Source organism: Delphinapterus leucas, chromosome 3, assembly GCF_059928025.1.
Source record: "Delphinapterus leucas isolate spDelLeu-1000000601 "Yukka" chromosome 3, BTC_Dleu_Yukka2, whole genome shotgun sequence".
Taxonomy (NCBI): Eukaryota; Metazoa; Chordata; class Mammalia; order Artiodactyla; family Monodontidae; genus Delphinapterus; species Delphinapterus leucas.
In genome coordinates, this window is record NC_143131.1 from 58,975,353 (window position 1) to 58,995,952 (window position 20,600).

The following is a 20,600-nucleotide window of genomic DNA, read 5'->3' on the forward strand; positions in this document are numbered from 1 at the left end:
AGCATCTGCTCCCATTTCCTAATTAGCACTCTGATATCTTTTGGGGGAACTACCTCTTCCCCCATGTGTAGTTTTGATGGGATGACACTCACTTCCCATACAGAAGCTGAGGGACTAGATTCTTTTCCCTCTCATCACGGTAGTAAAGCCACCGGCATACCTGCAATAAGGCCTCAGCCAATTGGATGCTTCCTCTCAAGACTTTGAATATTGAGTGACCCAAGGGTGGCAGCTTTGCCTTATCCAGACTGTTCCAGCTATGGTATCATTCCCATACTACAGGCTTCCTCACTCTGGAGCTTGGTTACTGCCCTCCCCAAACCTGCTTCTCCAGGCTCCTGATCAATCTGTGAACGCCACATAGCACCAATAAACTCCTTTTTACTTGGGTCATCCAGACTCTCTGTCTGTTGCTGACACCACAGCATTCTGACTACCCACCAACACGACTGTGGAAGACATACTGCTAACTCCACAAACATCTCTTTGGCCTGCAGGAGATGGCTCGGTATGCTACTAATGCTTAGGGCTATGTGTTTTCATTAAATATGCAGATAAATGACCAGGGTTGTTCTGCTGGCGCTCCTTGTGGACTAAACAGTGGCCAGTGTTCTGTTGTGGATCACTTGAATACTTTTCAATCCACTTGACTATTCTGGGCTTCATTTGTCAGTTAAAAAGAATAAGCCCCAAAGCCTTCACTTTTATTAACCAGCTTAAACTATTTTGGTCCAGGTGAGGCAGTACTATTTCATTTGCATCACATCTCAGCATGCCTGCTTAAAAGCCTATAGTGGCATGTGATTCCCCTTGTCTTCCCAGAACTATATGATAAGAAGCTTCCCATTTTGTCTGTCCTTTAAATCATCTATGGGAATAAAAGTGCTCCTGGATGTGCTTATCAGAAAAGAGTGAAAGATAATCAAGGACCAGGAATGCCTAGATTGAGGCACCTGTGACCGGGAGGAAAGAAAGTCATCTACCCAGAGAGCAAAGCAGGAAGTCACATGTGAGAGGTGGGCAGGGAGAGCGGGAGGCTTGCAGCCAGGGGCCCTCAGAGTGGGCACCGTGAGTGCCCCAGCGACCATTTTTATGAGGTTTGTACTCTGAAAAAAAAAAGCCCACACTTTTAGCTAAATAGATGTGTGTATTCCACACGAGCAGCCTGAGGGAGGAGCTTGTGCTGACACCTGCTGAGAAGGGAACACGTAGAAGAGCAAACCGAGGGGTCCTCTGGAACCCCGTGATACAGGCATCTCTTTACCCCAAGGCTTTGTCTCAGGACAGCAGCAAAAAACAAAAAACCAAAACCAGACTGCCCGAGTTGGCATTTTGCCAAGGCTGATCAGTCGGTCTCTTAAACCAGCCTCCCTGCTGCCTTCCAACATTTGAGAAATCCAGCTTCCACAGGGAGCAGCTCAGAGGCAGAGCGTTCCCAGAGACAGAGTGGTGATTTGGGATTTCTATCTAGATCAACCCAGCCCCAAAGACCCAAGGCATACTGCAGGCACAAAAAGAAAAACTCAGAACTGAACACCCATTTGAGTCTCAAAGGATGATCACTTCGAGTGCAGAGAAGTGGCTGGAAGGTTGAAGACAAGAGAAAGAGCCAACAGATGAGCCGAAAATATGGATCTAGGGTATGCAAGTGTGAGAGCAAATTTCCCAGTTGGCTGAGGGAGGGAAGAAAGAAGGAAAGGGGGCTGCTGCTTCCCAGTGACTTGACTTCATTACTTCTTTTTTTCTAATTGCATTTGTTATTGAGATAAAGTTCACTATTTTAAAGTGTTTAATTCAGGACTTCCCTGGTGGCGTAGTGGTTAAGAATCCGCCTACCAATGCAGGGGACACTGGTTCGAGCCCTGGTCCAGGAAGATCCCACATGCCGCAGAGCAACTAAGCCCGTGTGCCACAACTACTGAGCCTGCGCTCTAGAGCCTGCGAGCCACAACTACTGAGCCCATGTGCCACAAATACTGAGCTCATGCACCACAACTACTGAGCCTGCACTCTAGCGCTCATGAGCCACAACTACTGAGCCCACGTGCCACAACTAAGTGAAGCCCACACACCTAGAGCCCATGCTCCGCAACAAGACAAGCCACAGCAGTGAGAAGCCCACGCACCGCAACGAGAGTGGCCCCCACTTGCCGCAACTAGAGAAAGCCCGCGTGCAGCAACGAAGACCCAACACAGCCAAAATTAAATAAATAAATAAATAAAAATTTATTAAAAATTAAAAAATAAAGTGTATAATTCAGTGTATTTTAGTATATTCACAGTGTTGAGTAACCATCACCACTACCTAATTCCAGAACATTTCGATCACCCAAAAAAGAAATCCCATACCCATTAGCAGTCACTCCCCATTCTTCCAACCCCCCAACCCACTGCAATCACAAATCTATTTTCAGTCTCTATGGATTTGCCTATTCTGGATATTTCATCTGAATGGAATCACATAATACATGGCCTTTTGTTTCTGGCTTCTTCCACTCAGCATGTTTCCAAGGTTCATCCATGTTATACCATGTATCAATACTTATTCCCTTTTGTGCTGAATAATATTCCAGCTTATGGACATACCACATTTGTTGATCCATTCATCAGCTGATGAACATTTGGATTGTTTCCACTTTTTGGCTGTTATGAATAGTACTGCTGTCAACATTTGTGTGTATGTTTTCAGTTCTCTTGGGTGTACATCTCAGAGTAGAACTGCAGGGCCACAGACTTCATTACTTCTTGAGATTCTTGTTGACAGTTCAGGACTATGGGACAAAATGACCACAATGTTGTCCTTGCTGCCATGCTCCTGGATATGAAGCTCTAAGCACAGAGGGTACCACGTGATGGTTTGATGTGAGCCCATGTTGCCTGCAGGCATATGGTCGAGACCACAGTCTCCCTGGAAAGAGGAAGTAGAAGGTGATGTGGCAAAGGAAGCCAGGTCAGAGTCAGAGGGCCCTTGCAGGGAGTCCCCGCTGCCTCCTGTTGTGAGCTCAGCTCCTCCCCTGAACCGGTGGTCCCATCCACATCCCATCCACCACTGCTCTTCCCAGAAACACCAAAACATGGGTCAGGTAGTCAAGTGCATAGGTGCAAAGAGTTGGTAAGATATTTTAAAGTACTACTCTGATGTCTCAGTTCAGGCTGCTGTAACAAACTACCATAGACTGAGTGGCTTATAAACAACAGAAATTTATTTCTCACAGTTCTAGAGGCTGGAAGTCCAAGGTCAGGGTGCCAGCATGGTTCGGTTCTGGTGAGAGATCTCTTGCTGATTATGGACTGCCACTTTCTCTTTGTGCCTCACATGGCATGGGGGGTGAGGGAGCTCTCTGGGGCCTCTTTTATAAGGGCATCAATCCTATTTACGAGGGCTCCATCCTTATGATCTAATCACCTTCTTCCAAAGGCCCACCTCCAAATACCATCACATTGAGGATTAGGTTTTAGCAAATGAATCTTGGAGGAACACAAACAGTTCACACCATCTAGAAACTTTACCGATTTATTTTTTTTAAGTCTTTTGTCCCTTTATCATTGTGTTCTATGGTGAGAGTCAGAGAACAACTAGGCTGGACACCCTAACTCTTTCTTGTCCCATCTCATGCCCAGATTTTCCTTCTGAGACAAGAGGGATTTGATGATGCTAAATCTGCTGAATCTACACCTTCTGGAAGAAAGCACACTCTGACATCTCTGAACTATTATGATGCTCTGTGCCTTTCTCTTTATTCCCTCTCTCAACCGCTACTCTGGCCAAACAGCCAGAAGAGAAGGCACACCTTTCTCCCAATCGAAGTTTGCCTTTCTCTGACCTCTCAGGCTATTTCATGTTCCTCTCATCCGATAAACCCTGTAGGTACTGTTGCAATAGTTCAGACGGATTCTCATCCTACAAGTGTAGATTCTCAGGAAAGCCACAGGACGATGAGGAGGGCTGTTTTTCTGTGGTGGTGGTGGTGGTGATGGCAGAAGGGGTTGAAATGTTGTTTCTAGAGTTAATTAAAATGAAAAAAGGAGAGTCATCCAAATACTGGGTATTAGAGAGCTTTCTGGAAGGAAATGTCTTAACACCTTGAACCTGTGCAGACCCAGCCTAGGTGGCTCATGATGCTGGCAGGTGAGAAGGCCCTACATCTACTTGTGGAAGGACCACTTCAACCACTGGTTTTCAGTGCCTGACTTTATGGGGTGGGTGCTGTGCTAAGAGAAGGGGATACAAAACTGAATAAGACACAGTTCTTGCCCTCACGGAATTTATAATATTAATAGAAATATGTGAGGGAATGTGATGTGTTGGGCAAGAGAAAAGTTGCAGGTTATGAGGGAAAAGGAGGGATGGCAACCAGCAAGGGCAAAGAGCACTTTGCTTCCATGAGTGCCCTGAGGCTTGAAGGTCAGCAAACCACTGTGTGGATATTCCTCCTGCCTAGGCCATTGCAGTGGGAGGCGGGGGAGAGGAGAGGAGTTCTATGGATCTAATGAGTCCACTTGGGCCTTTCTCTGTGGCCTTAAACTCAGCAGAGTCACCTTTCTAGACACTACTGAGACCACAAAACCTAGATAATCCTGGTGGTAGAATTATCTGCTTAGAAAGCAAAAAGATGTTAGTGGCTTTTTTCAGAAATGTGTATATTTTGTAATCAATTAAATCAAGTTAATCACTACAATCTATGGTAGGTACCGAACCCTCAAATTCTAAGGGCACTGACAAGCCAAATATTTATACTAATACATTTAAGCAAAAGGGTGCTGGAGTTGGGGGCAGCAGAACCAGCTATAAAAGGCTGCTCCCGGGCTTCCCTGGTGGCGCAGTGGTTGAGAGTCTGCCTGCCGATGCAGGGGACACGGGTTCGTGCCCCGGTCCGGGAAGATCCCACATGCCGCGGAGCGGCTAGGCCTGTGAGCCATGGCCGCTGAGCCTGCGCGTCCGGAGCCTGTGCTCCGCAACGGGAGAGGCCACAACAGTGAGAGGCCTGCGTACGGCAAAAAAAAAAAAAAGGCTGCTCCCTCAAAGCCCTGTAGCAGGATGAGCACAGGGCAGGGCTGGAAGGGGCCCCCACAATATACTGCAGCCTGGAGGGCTTTCTCCCACTGGCTTTTGGGATTTCAGCAAATTTTTCAGATCCTTGTCAAGTGCTCTGAAGAATTTCAATCACAAAGCTGTGACTGGAGCCAGCTTTGGTGAGGTCAGCTGTTGGTCTGTGAGATACCGTGATAATGATTGGCTATTGGGAGTTGGCACTTTCTGAAGGACACGTCAGTTCATCAGTCATTGTGTCTTTGAATAATGTTTTGTGTCCTTCGGGGCCTTTCATCTGAAACTACCTTGTAAACACGGATGTCTTGCCCCTGCTGTGAGGTAAGCATCCTTCTTTGAGGAAACTGAAGGAATTCTCCCAGAGTCTGAGTGCGAGCTTCACAAGCAGGACTGGAATTCATCTCCTGTCATGGACTCGTGAAACAATGCTCACTGGCTGCACCCCATCGTCTTCCCCTTGGAAGGCAGGGAAGGCAAAACAGCACAACAGGAGGCTGTCAATGCTTAAACTGTTAACTAGCGTTTTTCCAAAATGTGTTTCTGGTTAGTTTAAAGAAGGATAAACAAGATTTAATAGCTGGCAATGAATCACATTTTTTTTTCTCCCTAAATGCTATTTGGATCCACTCAAACGCCTGTCATTCTACTTTTGTACAAATAAATAAATCTCCTTTTCTTTTGTGCATTTTTCTCTGTCCTGAATTTCCTAAAATACAATTTGTTTGACGGATGAGTTAAGCAGTTCTGAGATTTGTTTTTGGCTCTGTAGGCAACTGGGTTGTTTTCTCATCATAATTCAGTGGGACAAGGTTATCACCCCGCAAACACTAACACCTCATTTAGAACCAGAAGCACTCCCCCACCAGAAGAAAGCAATTGCTAATGTTCTGATATAAGTTTCAGTTGTTACATGTGAAGTTTCCTTGTATTAACATCTCTGCCCTGCCCCTTCCCTTTCCTCTTGTTTTAGTTATGCTGGATGTACTTTGTGTATACAGTCATTTTGAAGTGGAATTACAGACAGAAAGTCAACTTGAGAGGAAGCACAGAGGTGGGCCCCTCATCTGCTTAGGCTTGAGACTCTAGAACCAAGAACTTGACAAATAGGGACAAACCTCACTCTAATCTGAAAGCAAAATGAACACAGCGAGTATTTTTTTCTCCTGCCACATAAGCATGGATTCTTTTTTTTAGACGAAGACCTGTGAAACAGTTGAACTGAAATTAAACCTATGTATTTTCTAAAGTAAGTGTACTGAAATGTTTTCCAAACAGACTCTGAATCAAGCTGACATTTCATTTGGTTTCAAGTCCTTGGTTAAACAGAGAGGTGCCTTTTAAATAACTGCCCATTATAATAAAAGATAAGCCAAGTCAATAAAAATATGTTGTAGGTCTTATTTTCAGGTTCTCCTTACTAACACAGAGCCTCTGTGAGCCTGTTTCAAGTGCTCTATCAGTGCTTCTCATAATCAGAAATGCTGTTGCCCAGGAAAGGCAAGGAAGTTCCAAGAAGAGGGCAAACCCAGAACCCAGAAGTGGGCTTGTGTTTCCACCGGTTCTCAGCTGGGTGGTTGGGAATAAAGAGGGAGTAGTCCTGCCATCCCATCTCTCCCCATTCCAACCATACAAGTTCAAGCACAAAGCCTTGAAGCAACACAGCCAAGTCTGAAGATTATTTCCCCCAAGGTTTTCAGAAGATTTATTTCTACAGCAGTACTGTTTAAATGTGCCTTTCAGCACTTAGCATATTGAATTGCAATAATCTGTTTACAAGCCTATAGTTATCTCAAGAGTAAAAGAGTGTACCATCTTTGAATCTCCCAGTATCTAGCACAGAGCATATTAGATAACCTTTAAAGGATTAAATGAGTGATGCATGAATGAAAGAATACCAAATGGCATTGATTAATAATCAATTTCCTTTCCCAACATTCACTTATCAGCCATGTGTAATAAAATATACAGTTTTTTTTAAAAAGTAACATTAAGAGTATGATTTTCATTAAGTTTCATGAAATTTTGAAAACAGCTTATGGGGTTTCATCATTATGTCCACTGGGTCCTGGCATCCAAGAAAACTGAGCTGGGAACTACTGGCACAGGCCCGTGGTTCTCAGCCTTGAGTGTGCATTAGAATCACCTCAAGGGCTTCTGTTAACACATTGCTGGGCCCACTTCCAGAGGTTCTACCCAGTAGGTTTGGGATAATGCTGATGCTATTGGTCCATGGACCACACTTTGAAAAACACTGGTTTAAGAGAATGAGTAGGGTGGTGGATGATTTCTTGTGATGACTGAACTGCATGACCTTCAATAGACCATTCACCCATCTCACAGTGGCCCACGGAGATGGAGAGAGACAATGACACCTTATATCCACAGAGTATTTCAAAACACAAACCCTGTACCACTTACATGAGCACACCTTTCTCAACCTTACTCACAGGGATGTAAGCTACAAGTGAGAAAGGAAGTAAAGACAACGGTGCTTTGGAAAATCGAAGTACTACAGAAATGTATTGTTTTATCATCACAAAGATCCAAACTTCATCTTGGGCTTTTCCCACTAGGGCCTTCCTGGGTTGGACCGCTTAGCATAGAAATACTGATGTTAATTTAAGGAAACAAACTCACTAGGTTAGGAAACATGGAAAATAGCTGAAAAGTTTTATGTGTTGGGGTTTGCATGCTGGAGGAATCCATGATTTTCTGGGCATTCTCCTGAGCTGATACAGAAGGACTGGCGTCTGTTCAGTATCTGTGCGTTATGTCTCTACCCACCGATACCACAAGCACCAGGGTTGTTTCCTGGCGATCTGTGCACTCACGTGGCCTAGCTGCTGGCAGTCCTGACTCTTAACATTAATCAACTTGACATCTGGAACCAACCTGAGGCAACCCATCTGATTGCCACAGATGCCTTTACTTTTCAGCTGTCAGCAAGGAGATTACTCAGTTTAGGGTGCCAGGTCTACACCACACAGTCTGCATAGAGGGTTGAGTGGTGTGTTAGAAAGTAAGCTGAATAATCTGGGAGTGTGGGTGAGACAAAGATTTCCCTCAGTAATCTGTCAGCTCGAGCCTACCCCAGGAAAGCATTTTGCCTGCAGCAGCAGAATTACTGTGGTTGGGTAGAGCTGACTAGATTATGTTCTACATATCCTTGGAGTGCATATTCTGCAAATTACAACATCCTTGAGCTAATTATATAGCAGCGGCGGCAGCGACTTTCAAAACCCTTTAGCACCCATTGGTCAGCTACAGCTAGGACTGCATTCTTTAGTGGCACTGGGGAAGATGTCAAAACCTCTCCTTAGGTGAGTTCCAAAGAAGCCTAGGCACTGCTTGGTGACTAGTAACCTGCTCATTGTCATCATTACGACAGTAGTATGGGACTGGGCTGGTGGGCACAATGTCAATTACACCCCTTTTCTATTTTAGCATTTCATGCACTCTAATATGGGAAATGAGGCCCAGGACGTTGTCCAGAAGAGCAGCTTGTTGGAAATTGCTCTGTGATGTGTTAGGATGATGCAGACAGTCAGAAATCAAACTTTCCCTCATGGAGGCAAAAGAAATATGTAGATAACATTGTAAATCAGTCGGGAGTCAAACATCTACCTGGATTGTCACCCACCATTGCATGGCATTGATTTCTCAAAGCCTAAAACCATAAAGAACCTAAACCAGGGCGGAAGGGCATCCTGGCCTCCCATGTTCACTGATTTAATTTTCCCCTCAGAACACACGCAGCCCCGTAATTAGAACATTTACCAACCATAAATACAATTTAAACTCTGTACATGTGTGCCTACACGTGTGGAGAAACTTAGGCTGAGATACGGTTTCAATAAAAACTGTCCTTCTGCGCTGATTAGAATGTGTAAAGAGGAAATCTGTTTATACCACAATCTACTGAAAACTTGTGTTGGCAGCAACACTCTCGGCTAATAAATGTCAATAGCAAAGCTACATGGAGGGTATGAATTAAACTACTCACAGTCTGGAGATTCAGAGCTCAGTCTAAAATGGCATGTCCAACTCGTTCTGCCATGTCCGCCATGAAGGAATGCCATAAGCCCAGGGCCTATGAAGCTCAGACTGCTAACAAATGGGATGTGTTCAGTGATGTTCCTCCGTCTGTCGAGTTCAAGTCCACCTGCAAACAGAAAGGAGGTTTTAGAGGAAACTGCAGAGTCCTGCAATGTTTTGGTAAGGCGTTAGTATTTATTCTCCGTCTTTTCAAATAATGGCGGTATCATTCTGGATCTCTAGCAGCATGAAGAATGAGATAATTGGATTAACTAGAAATCAACAGGGCATTTAATTTTTTTTTATGCTCCATTTTTCATTTCTTGTTGATTTCATAAAAACCAGAAACCAAGCACTGTCCATTGAGTGCGTCCGCCCATGTATTCATCCCGACCAATAGCAGCCCTGGTCTGATTAATGCAAGATCCCCTGAGGTCTATGGAACTCAGAAGAACCCTTGGTCACACTCAAGAACTAGTAGGAAGAAGAAAAACACAAGTAGAAGAGCTGAAGGTGGTGAAAAATCACAAGTGAAAAATAGAGAGTCTATCCAAAGGTAGAGTGAAGGTGTGGTATGGGGTAGCCTGCTGGGAGGGGTGGCTGTGTCTCTTCCTAGAGGATTATTAAAGGATGACATTGGTATGTCCAGGGGTATTGGTGAGAGCCATAGAAAATATCTCCAGGTGATACAGAGTCTTCTCCTTCAGGTTGGCTGTAGGATAATCTACATTTATTGAGTTGGAGGGAAAGGTGAGGGGGCAGCATGCCTGTAAAAACAGTAGTAAAAAACAACAACAATAATAATAGCAGCAAATACGTGCTACCTGCCAAACACTGCTTATTAACACATTAACACATTTATTAACTCATTTAATCATAACCACCACCACCCTAGGAAGTAGGTATTATTATCACCCCCATTTTACAGATGAAGAAACTGAGGCACAGAGGTGCAGAAGCTTCCCAAAGTCATCTAGTCAGTAAGGGGTGAAGGCAGACTCAGGCAGCTCCCTCAGAGTCCGGTGCATTAGCTTGAGTCCCTATTGCCTCTCGAAAGAACCAGGACCCAGCATACTGAGCACTGTTCTAAGCCCCTTGCTTGCACTCACCCATTGAGTCCTCCCTACAATGCTGTAGGCAGGTACTATTATTCTCCCTCTTCTGCAGATGTGGGCCTCGGGCACTGAAAGCTAAGTATGCATCACTGGTAAGAAGAGCTCCAGAGCCCTCGCTTGTAACCATTGCTCCATGCTGCTTCCCCACAGGCTGGCGAAAGTCAACTGAACATACTCGAGTCCCCTCTATCTTTTCTTCTGCCCCATTGCACTTTCTCTCACTCCAGGCTCTGCCAGAACTCCTGTTACACTCCTGAGTGACTGAGTTCTTATTTGCCTGCCCAGTGCTGTCAGAGGCGGTATGACATGGGGCCACCTCCTCGGACCAGCTACTTCTCTGGGTTCTTCAGGCATTTGCTCAGATCCGATTCACAATGGCAAAGGCTGTGTGCACCCAACTAAAGACAAAGAGAGAGTCCAGATGATTTAGACTCAAGGAAAACTCCAGGTAGCAGTACAGTCATGTATGATATAAAGCACTTTCAATATATTACACCAGCGCTTTCACACAGGTTTTTTCATTTAATTCTCTTACCAACTCTGAGAAGCAGCCATTGTTGTCTCTAATATTAAGAGAAATACTTAAATTCAAGAAAAGCTTTGCGACTTACCCAAGATCACACATCTAGTAAAAATCACAGCTGGGACTCAGAATCCATCTCTATATTATGATGCTGCATCACAAAAGAACAATCTTTCCTTCTGCCCTTTATTAGCCCTAAATAATAACAACAACAGAAAAAAAAAAAAAGGGCTCTGCCCTCAGCTCTCGGGACAAGAGTGGTCATCAGCTCTAATGGACCACGTGTCTATTCATCCATGCAGCCCCAGACATCCACAGGAGGTGGGACAGGCTCTCTGTTGCTTCATTTCTATGACCTCTCTTTTCAAATGAGATCAGTCTCCACACCCCACCCTGCAGTGCATTTCTGGAGAACTGGAAGCAGAGGGTCTTCCATAAAGGGCCCTCCTCTGTAAAATACCATTCCTCTGTTCTCCTGAGAGCCCTGGTTAGCTGACCTTTCAGGCACGATGAAAGATAGCTCTTTTTGGTTTATTTTCCCCAGATAGTTGGAGGAATGTTGTTCTGGGCTCGTGTTCAGTGGGTTTGTGTTTTTTGTTGCTGTAATGGTGTTTTGCTATAGTGGTATTACCATATTTTGGAAGTTTTCTAAACCATTGCCTATGCACCCAGGGGTGACTATTAAAATGATGAGGCCATTTTTATAAATCACAAAAATAAATAAATGTATAAAAGTGCAGTTAATAAAGTGGGCATAGCTAACTCAGCTAAAGAAACAACTGAAAGTGTTTTTCAGAATGTAAAGTGAGTTTCATGACCCAAAAGAAGTCTATAGAATTAAAATTCTGTACATTTTAAGGAAAAATATAAGTATATATGAATAGTGTATATGAATGATAAGATAAATGGTAAATGCTGACTTTGATTTTATATTTTATCTGGGTATCTATTAGATGGAAGAAATATAAATGGAAAAACATAAGCATACATGCATTAGGAATAACTATGTTAGTCTCATTTACATATAATCATTGTTTTAATAGAATCAAAACATGCATGATAGTTTTTTTGAGTTGTTTTTTTTTTAAGTGGCTTTTTGTTCTTTCTCATCCAATATCTACAATCTTTACCACATCTGAAGGGTTACCCACATAAGATATCATAGTCAGAACCTGCCAAGAAACATCAGAAATTAGACTTTCTGGATCACATACCAACCTTCCTCCCTCTCTCCATCAATTGCCTCTACCTGCCTCATCCACTGCTCTGCCCGGAGCATGGCCTCCACTAGTTGGGGTTTCACTGACTGTACAGAAACTTACTCCTAGTCTCCCTGGTCATCCCTGAAAACTCGCATAGGTGGTTTCCCAAAGGAGAAGAAACTGACTGCCAAATGCTCTGTGTGCTGGGCAAGATTTCCATGAACATATGAATACATTCATGGAGGAAATAAAAATTAAGTACTTGATAATTTCATCAATGGGAAAAAATTCAACTGTTTACAGGTTGACCAAAGTTTTTAAATGTGTGTTTTGTTTCAGATATTTTAGGGGCAGGCAGGGCTTTTGGCCTTCAGATGGAGCGGGGGAAAACAGGGTGAGTATGGAGGTTCCAGGCAGTATCTCACCTGCAGGGCTCTTCCAGGCTCTTTCAGGCTGCCCATCAGTAGTGCTGACCATGGCCTGGGCCTCAGTCTTCTGGGACAGATGCTGGGTAAATCTGACAGCATAGGCTCATTATAGATGATTACGGATATAAACTTTGGGCAAGATCTGAAGAAAGCAGGTTTCAGACCAATTAGACTTAAACTAGCTATGCTTTAAATGACAGAGGTGATGGGCCATGAGGGTCATCCTACCACATCCCACATTATTAAGGGAGGGGGGCACCTCTTCCCACAACAGAGCAATACCATGAAGAGGCAAGTGGTCAAAGATCAAGTCTTCTGCCAACTACAGAGCTGATAAGACTCTGATCACCTATAAAACATTCGGTCCTCTGTGTGTGTGGTCTGAAAAATCAAACCAGACAAAGTGAAGGTTTTGGTGGAGGGTGCCAGGGGAGGGAGAGGGTGAGTAGAATCAAAACAGCAACTGTATCTGGATTTGTTTTTAACTCTCCCAAATAAATGCATGTGGAGGAACAGAATCAAACATTTTTCTCAAGCAGAAAGAATTATTTTGCCTTCAAACACCAACCAGGTAGATATGGTCCCAAAAATGACTAGAAATGCAGCGGTGTTCCACTGTGGTTGTTCTTTCTAATCACATACCAAATTCCAAGTACTTTTTGTAAATTACTCACAGGCAATTAAGTCCTTTAGATTCATCCTGTGATGGTGGCAGTTTTGTTGGGCCATGTTTGTCCTAGAGCAGCTGCTGAGATGCTAGCAGGAAAAAAAGCCACATGATTCTTCAGCTCATAATCCAGTTAGTTTATTTTCCTGAGATTACATTTGGGCATCATATCCATGCAAATAGCAAGGCAGCCAGAAAATGAAGCTCCCTAACCTCCTCACAGGTAGAGAATGATCAGATAATGTATTTGGCCTTTTCCTCCCCAACTCACCCCTACACACGCAGACACACACCATGAATTCCAGATTTGCCCTTCAGTTGTTTCCCGTGCACGCTGCAAGAGCAGAAGAGGCAGGGGAAAAAAGCACAAAGCTGAGCCAGGCCCCATCTGGTTGCTGACTTCCCAATCTCCTCATCTAGTTTTCTCTCCACCGTGACCTGAAGACCACTTGGGTGACCCGGAAAAGATTCCTGTGACCTGTGCCACTCCTCACGCTCTAACTGTGCTGCCATTCTCACTCCGTTCCCTCAGCAATACTGTGTTGGCCCTTCTTACCTCTTTAATGGACATGAATACCCTAAGTTTTCTAAGTCTTTTCTCCCCAAGCAAATGAGAAGCTCCAAAAGGGCAGGGAACACATCTGATCCTTTCCTGCCCTTCATTATTGCTAGTACAGTGCTAAGCAAATAGCAGTCGCTCAAAAACAAATTGTGTGAGGAGTCTCTTTGGTGTAAGTTTTGTCAGCTGTAGTAGATGGGTAAGGAGGACAAAAGAAAGCAAACATCAAGGAGGACAATTAGTAAGGCAGAGGCGGCCTCTACTAAGAAACCCTGTTCAACTAAAACCCTGTTTTTACAATGGCCCTGATATGTGAACACTATACTCTGAGACAATTGTTGTCTTTCTTTCTACACTTTGCGGCTACGCTGACTATGAATAAAAAGTATAACCTTAACCTTAAAATCATTGCTTTTCAGGACAAACCTTCCAATTTGTCTTCACCGATTGACTAAAACTAGTTTCTATAGCTGGGATGCTTTCATGTTCTCTGTGGATTTGTTTTTGGTAGAAAGTACTGGAAAGGCCACAAAATAAAATGCTCAAGGATCTGAAAAGAGAGATTGCCCCTTATAATTTAGACCTATATTCAAGTTGTTATATAAATTTAAATTCTCATTGCTTTTGGGGGGCAGGGAGAGGTGTGGTCATGAGTTAATGGATTATTTGCCTTTTGAAATTTAAGGGATGAGGTAGGTTGGAATTTTCACTCCTTTTCCCCCAGAATATTTTGCTTTTTAAAATTACTCATTTCCAGCATAACAATAAGTCATATGAGACATGAATTGAAGGTAGTAGAGGGAACTGAGGTCTGGTCATCATGAGGCGTTGTAAGGGAGCTTTTTCCTTCCAACTTTGGAAAAGGTGGACTCTTTGTGGGATGTGGGTTATGGCCTTAGATCTTTGCTTTCCTGCATTTGCCCAGGAGCAGGCCTCCACCTTACTGGAGTTACCAAAGGTCACTTTAACTGCTAGGACTTAAATTTGGGTCTTCCTTTGTAGAGGAGCCCCTTACTGATCTTATGGCCTTCCACAGATATTTTTGACTGTTTCTGGTACTGAGGTTTAAATGATCAACTGAATATTCCTCTCCTTGTACCTTCCTCAAGTTAGCCTTGGTCACATTTTGTACTGTGTGTAAATCATTATGGTTTTTTCCTCTGCCAACTACTCCTCCCCTTGAAAGAGTAAGTTAGCATGGGATACAGAGGAAATGGCTAATTTCTACCAGGACACTGGGACAACAGCCTGAATTAAGGCGGCAGACGTCTGTCAACAGCTTCATTTTCGCATTCTTTTTTCACTCCTCAATCCTTGGGCCAAAGAAGCCCCAGCATCAGACTCACACCCTCACCGGTCACCCCACCCCACCCTGGACGCAGAGTCTGCTCCCCAGAGCAGACCGAGAAAGAAGCCTGGCGGTGGGAGGTGAGCGTGCCACCAACCCGAGGCTTTTCACCGCCGGCGTGGATTAAGTAACACCCGCAAAATCAGCATTTGCACACATGCCAGGGGCTGATTACGGGCCTCTCAGCCAGGGCAGCCGACGCTACTTCAGAGCAATTTCTCCAATTTCTCCGCCCCAGGAAAGTCGGGGCGCGGCTCCAACGCACACTCCCGGTCTCCGGAGCCGGTTACGCAGCCGTCCCGCGGCTGCCCACGGGCCAAAAGAACGAGACCGCCCCCCACCCACACCGCTGCGGGCAGGCGCTTCACGCTGCATTGACGAGCTCCCTTTCCTCGACACAGCCTGAGAAAGGAGACTTGTCCCTCCTGGGAGCACCGAACCATCTCTTTGCGGCTCACGAAAGGGCTAGATGGCCCTGAGCCGTCTACACCTCCATCCATCCTCAATCTGGGAAACACGCAGGGTCAGAGACCCATCTGTTCCGGGCTTGCACCACTTTCCTGCGGTTTCACGATGTGTCACTCGGGAAACTGGGCCCGAAGCTCCGGATCGCGGTTCGGAGAAAAAAGACGCAAACGAGTCTGCGGGACGGAAGGAGGGGGCTGCTGGGGGTCGTTCAGTATCAGCCAACCTAGCCCACCCCACAGCAGACAGAAGGCGTCAGGGCTTTGCCCCCTGCGACCCGATTGCTCCCGGGCTGCCCGGCCACCTCCCCTGACCCATGCGTCTGCGTCTCTGGCCAAAGACCAACTGGTTTTCAAATAGATAAACCCAGGATCTTACTTTCCTTTACAGGACCAAGAGGCTGTGTAAATGTCTCGTGACAGTCGTAATGGAGGGTTATTAGCAGTACAAAGCCTGTACGATTCGTAGCGTTGGTTCAACATTTCGGTGTCGCACTGAAATTGCTGCGCATGTAAACCAATTTCCCCGACATAAGGGTAAACAGTATCGTTTGAACTGCGAGATGAAAACAGATGGGATATCGCAAACAGTTACCCAAAATACAACAGACTTCTGGGCCAATTACACGTGGTTAGCTCTGAATAGCAGAGGAAACAGGTTTCTTTGCTGCTAAATGTCACGAAAGTCACCTAAAGGCACAGAAGCCGCTCTGTTTCTTGCTAAAATTAATCTGTGCTGGAGCACTTGGATAAAGCATAACAACCCTTCTCCCCCCACCCCTAGGCCACCCCAAGGCCACCCCGTCCCCGCCGCCGGATTTCAGGCATTTGTGAAAGAACCGTTTCGCTTGGGGAGCCGGGCTCTAGGGCTTCGAAGTCTAAACCCGCCCGTCGAGAAAACTGGAGAAGGGAAAGAAAATTCGGCAACCGCTCGTCAGCATGGTGGGCCCAAGGAGCACGCGGGGGAAACAGACCCAGAGCGCCGACGGTGCCTGCGGCTTCCTCTCCCCGCCGGGAGGCGCGTGTGCCTCCTCCCGCACGCACGCCTCGACCCGGCGGAGCGAGAAGACAGAGGACAGCGAGGCTGCCTTCGATGCCGGCCGACTGTCAGGGCTCCATGTGCAAAAGAACACGGAGCCCGGCCTCACGGGTGCCCAGGAAAACTCCCGAAAGGCCACAGGACCCGGCCGCGGGGCTGCCGGGCGGAAGCCTGGCTCGGGGCGGGCTCGAGCCGGAAGGAAGCGGCGAGCCCTGCGCTCCAGGCCGGTCAGGCGCCCCCGGGCTGGTGCGGGGCGCGGAGACTCAGGGGAGGCGGTGGGCAGGGCCGGGCCTGCGCCCGGGGAACTGAATCCTGGAGGCGGGAGGCCTTGGAGACGGCCGGCCCAGCCCGCCTGAGACCCTCCCGGAGAGAAACCGGGTGGGACGCGCCGGCTCCGAGCTCCGCCGGGCGCTGCGCAGGGCCCGGGTCACCGCGCTCCCGGGCTCCGGAAGCCGCGCTGGCGGGGCGGCCGGGCGGGAGGAAGCAGCTTGGGCCGCGCAGCCCCGCGCCCGGGAGCCGCGTGCAGGGTTCAGCCGTATTTCGGTTGCCCTCTGACCCGACCCTGGGCGCACAAAGGCCTCCCGGGTGCGCCGCCCTGGCCCAGCCTTCCAGTCGCTGCCAAATTAATGAGCCCACGTCAGGTTGGGTTTACAGCTCGGCCGGGAAGCAGCCGAGTGGAAAATGAGCCCGGGTCCGCTCGGAGGTACCCGCACGGGTGCAGAGGCCGGCTGGCGTCCTTGCGGCCGGGGACGTCGAGGCCCGCGCAGGGCCGTCCTCAGCTCTCCACACACCCTCTCCCGCTGGCCCTGAGGGAGCGGACCACCCAGGGAAACCTGCCGGTCTGGGAGAAGCGGCTCTCCTGCTTTCTTCCGACAACACAAACTCCACAGTTAACATCCCAGCATCACAGGCTAGGCGTGCTCGACACGGGTCGTTGGGTTGCGGCTTGGCGACCCTTCCGTGTCTTTGCTGCGCCCCGGGCTGCTGGGCTTTGGCGGCCACGAAGCCGTTAGCCCTGAGCACGGAGGACCCGGGACTCCGGGCATGCGCAGAGGGGGGCATAGGACCCACCCCTTCCAGCAGCACGGGCCTGGGAGGCGTTTTTAATCTGCTGCTGGGTGCTCGGTTTTGAAAGCCAGAGATAAAAGTCAAAAAGGGATTTGTTTGTTTTGAATAAAGGTCGATCTGCTAGTTCATCGAAGTCTTGAAGACTGGCTGATGGCTCTGCTCTCTTACTGCCCTTTAAACACTGTGATGAATTCGGTTCAAGAAACATGATTAAATCTGAAGCTGATAAAGCTTGAGGTATGGATTTATCTTATTCCTTCCAGATTTTTCAAATATATTAAAAGAAAGCACTTTCATCTAAAAGACACTCAAAGTGTCAGAAAAGCCATGTTCTGAAGAAGCCCTCTTTCCCTGCAGCTTTGTTTGCTGTTGAGAACCACGCAAACAACAGCGTTGGGAGCAACTGGTGGGACAGTTATCCCCTCTAAAATGCTAATCACTGGAGTGGTGGTGGTGTGTGTTCATTCTAAGTTATGTCAATAGATTTGTTTTTCTTCTGAACCCAAATTGAGGTAGTACCATTGAAGAAATTGAAACTTTGATTGGAGGAGGAGAAAGGGAGTGGGGGAAAAGGAGAAGAAATATGGGAGGGCAGAGGATTTTGAAAAATAATAGGGATGGGTATCCATACAAACAGAGTATACCTAAGGAAACCAGGAGGGCACCAGAGAATTAGGGAGCAAGAACACCTGAAGGTGGGCCAGTGAGAGAGAGAGAGAGAGAGAGAGAGAGAGGCGGTGGGCCATGCCAAAGACAAGTTTCACCTACTAAGAGGCAGTATGGTATTATGGTTTAGAGCTCATGTTCACCACTCTCTGGCTGTATGAGCTTCGGTTTCCTCACGTGCAAAATGAGGATAGTAATAATACATATATCACAGAGTTATGAGGAGTAAATAAAATAACAAGCACTTAATAAACGTTAGCAATGACTGCTGTCAGTTTCACCTGGAGCACTGTATCATAATGTCATTATGCCTTTGGCATTCCTATCTCCTCTATTACAATGTAACTTATGGGTGGATAGTGAAGTGGGATAAAGTGCTTTTTTCTCTTATATGTGAGAAAGTGAAGAAGAATCACCAGATATTTTAAGGAAAATATTTAACAAAAGACAAAAAGCAAATTGGAAAAGTAAGTGGCTGGGAGGAATTAGAGAACTTTTTAAAGAAACACACAAACACGCACATACACACACACAAATCTTCCAAGTAAAATCCTTGGAGAGATGAGGAAAGGTATTGCATCCATAAAACGTAAAAAGAATGGTCTAAAAAAGAAACATTAAGAGAACAAGAGAGAAGTTTTAAAATTAAAAATATGGTAGCAGAAATAAATTCAGTAAAAAAAAAGTCAAGATGAAGTTGAAGAAATATTTCAGAAACGAACAAAGAGACGTTTGGAAAATAGAGGGGGAAGATAAGAAAACTAGAAGACCAATACAGGAAATCCTACATTCAAGTTAAATTCCAGGAAGAAAGTACAGAGATAATAAAGGGGGAATTTCTTTTTCAAAGAAACAGTACAAGAAAATTTCCTGGAACTTACTAAGATAATTTTTCAGACAAGAAGGGCCAACTGAATGCCGAGCACGAAGACTAACAAAAGACTTATACCAAAAGGCATACTCACAGAATTTCAGAAACTCGTGAATAAAGAGAAACCCCAAAACCCTTCCAGAAAGAAAAACAGGCCCCATACCAAAAATCAGAATGGCATTGAACTTCTCAAAAATAACACTAGAAGTAAAAGGATAATAGAGCAATGCCTTCACGATTCTAAGGAAAAATCATTTCCGGTCCAGAAGTCTACATCCAGATGAACTACTCACGTGTGCAGACAAAATAAAGATGTTTTCAGCCATGCAAAATTCTAAAAATTTTATTTCCCTGTACCCTGAAACAGACACTGCTGACTCACCCAACAGCCATCTCCATCTTTCTTTCATGTTCTTTTTTAAGGCATCACATAGCCATGTGCTTCTGGGAAGCCAAGCCTTTCCCCAGCCCCATGGAATAGTCTTGATTCATCTAAGGCAGCAAGTTGTAATTCCCTACCCCCTGCAAATGACTGGCTTAGAAATAGGCATGTAACACAACTGAGATCAATTAAATATCAGGAAAATTCTATAGGGGTATGGGAAGATTTTCTTCACTTCAAAAAGAAGAAAGGGACTTACTCTTTTAGCCAGCCTTTGTATGTAGTTGTGTGAGGACATGATGATCCAAGTTGCAGCAGTTACTCTATACAGTTATCTTATCAAGGAGGAAATCCAAATATCAAGGATGGCAGAGAAGAAAGATTAAAAAGAGCCTGGGTACTTGATGATGTCACTGAGCCATTGCATTCATCAAACCTGAACCTGGGCAATATCCAGACTTCTTGTTCTTTGAGTGTCAGAATGCAAACTCTGGGCACTTGAGCTCATCTCTCAAACTGAATTGTATAGTGAAAGCAATAATAATTAATAAAAATGTCTACCATTGATTGAGTACTTAGGTACTGTTCTTTTGATTATTGGCTACAATAAGCCTGTGAAATAAGTATAGAATTATGTCCGTTTTGCAAATGAGGACATATAGGCTCAAACAAGCACATGAATTAGCCAGATTTGTAACCATCTAAGGTTTGAATATTTAACTCTGATTCTATGCTCAGGACATGTGAATGGAGCATGGGAAAATGTTTGGAATATGCTGAGTTCAAACATGTACTTAATAACCAGTTGTTGTTTTTTTTGGCCACAAGTGCAGCATGTGGGATCTTAGTTCCCCGACCAGGGATCGAACCCATGCCCCCTGCAGTGGAAGTGCAGAGTCTTAACCACTGGACCACCAGGGAACTCCCATAACCACTTTAAATTCATTAGTTACTTGTCAATGTAGTTCTGATTTGTGGTAAACCAGCCCCCAAGACAGCCATCCTTACTTGCTGGTATTCACATTTTTGTGTAGTCCATTCCCATAATGAATAGGGCTGACCTGTGTAACCAGTAGGATATCCTGACAATGTGTCGCTTCCCAGGCTAGGTCATAAGAAACATCATGGCTTCTGCCTTGCTTTCTCTTGGATCACTCACTCTAGGGGAAGCCAGTTGCCATGT

General features: G+C 45.6%; 1 long non-coding RNA gene across 1 annotated transcript; it reads right to left on the bottom strand.

The window, feature by feature from the left end:
• Positions 1-2,202: 2,202 nt before the first annotated feature.
• Positions 2,203-16,200, bottom strand: LOC111185494 (uncharacterized). Its single transcript, XR_016392703.1, has 4 exons — positions 15,771-16,200; positions 12,351-15,568; positions 9,054-9,212; positions 2,203-2,908 (listed from the first exon to the last, which is right to left on the bottom strand). It is a non-coding gene; the product is annotated as an uncharacterized LOC111185494 (long non-coding RNA).
• Between the last annotated feature and the right edge of the window lie 4,400 nt (positions 16,201-20,600).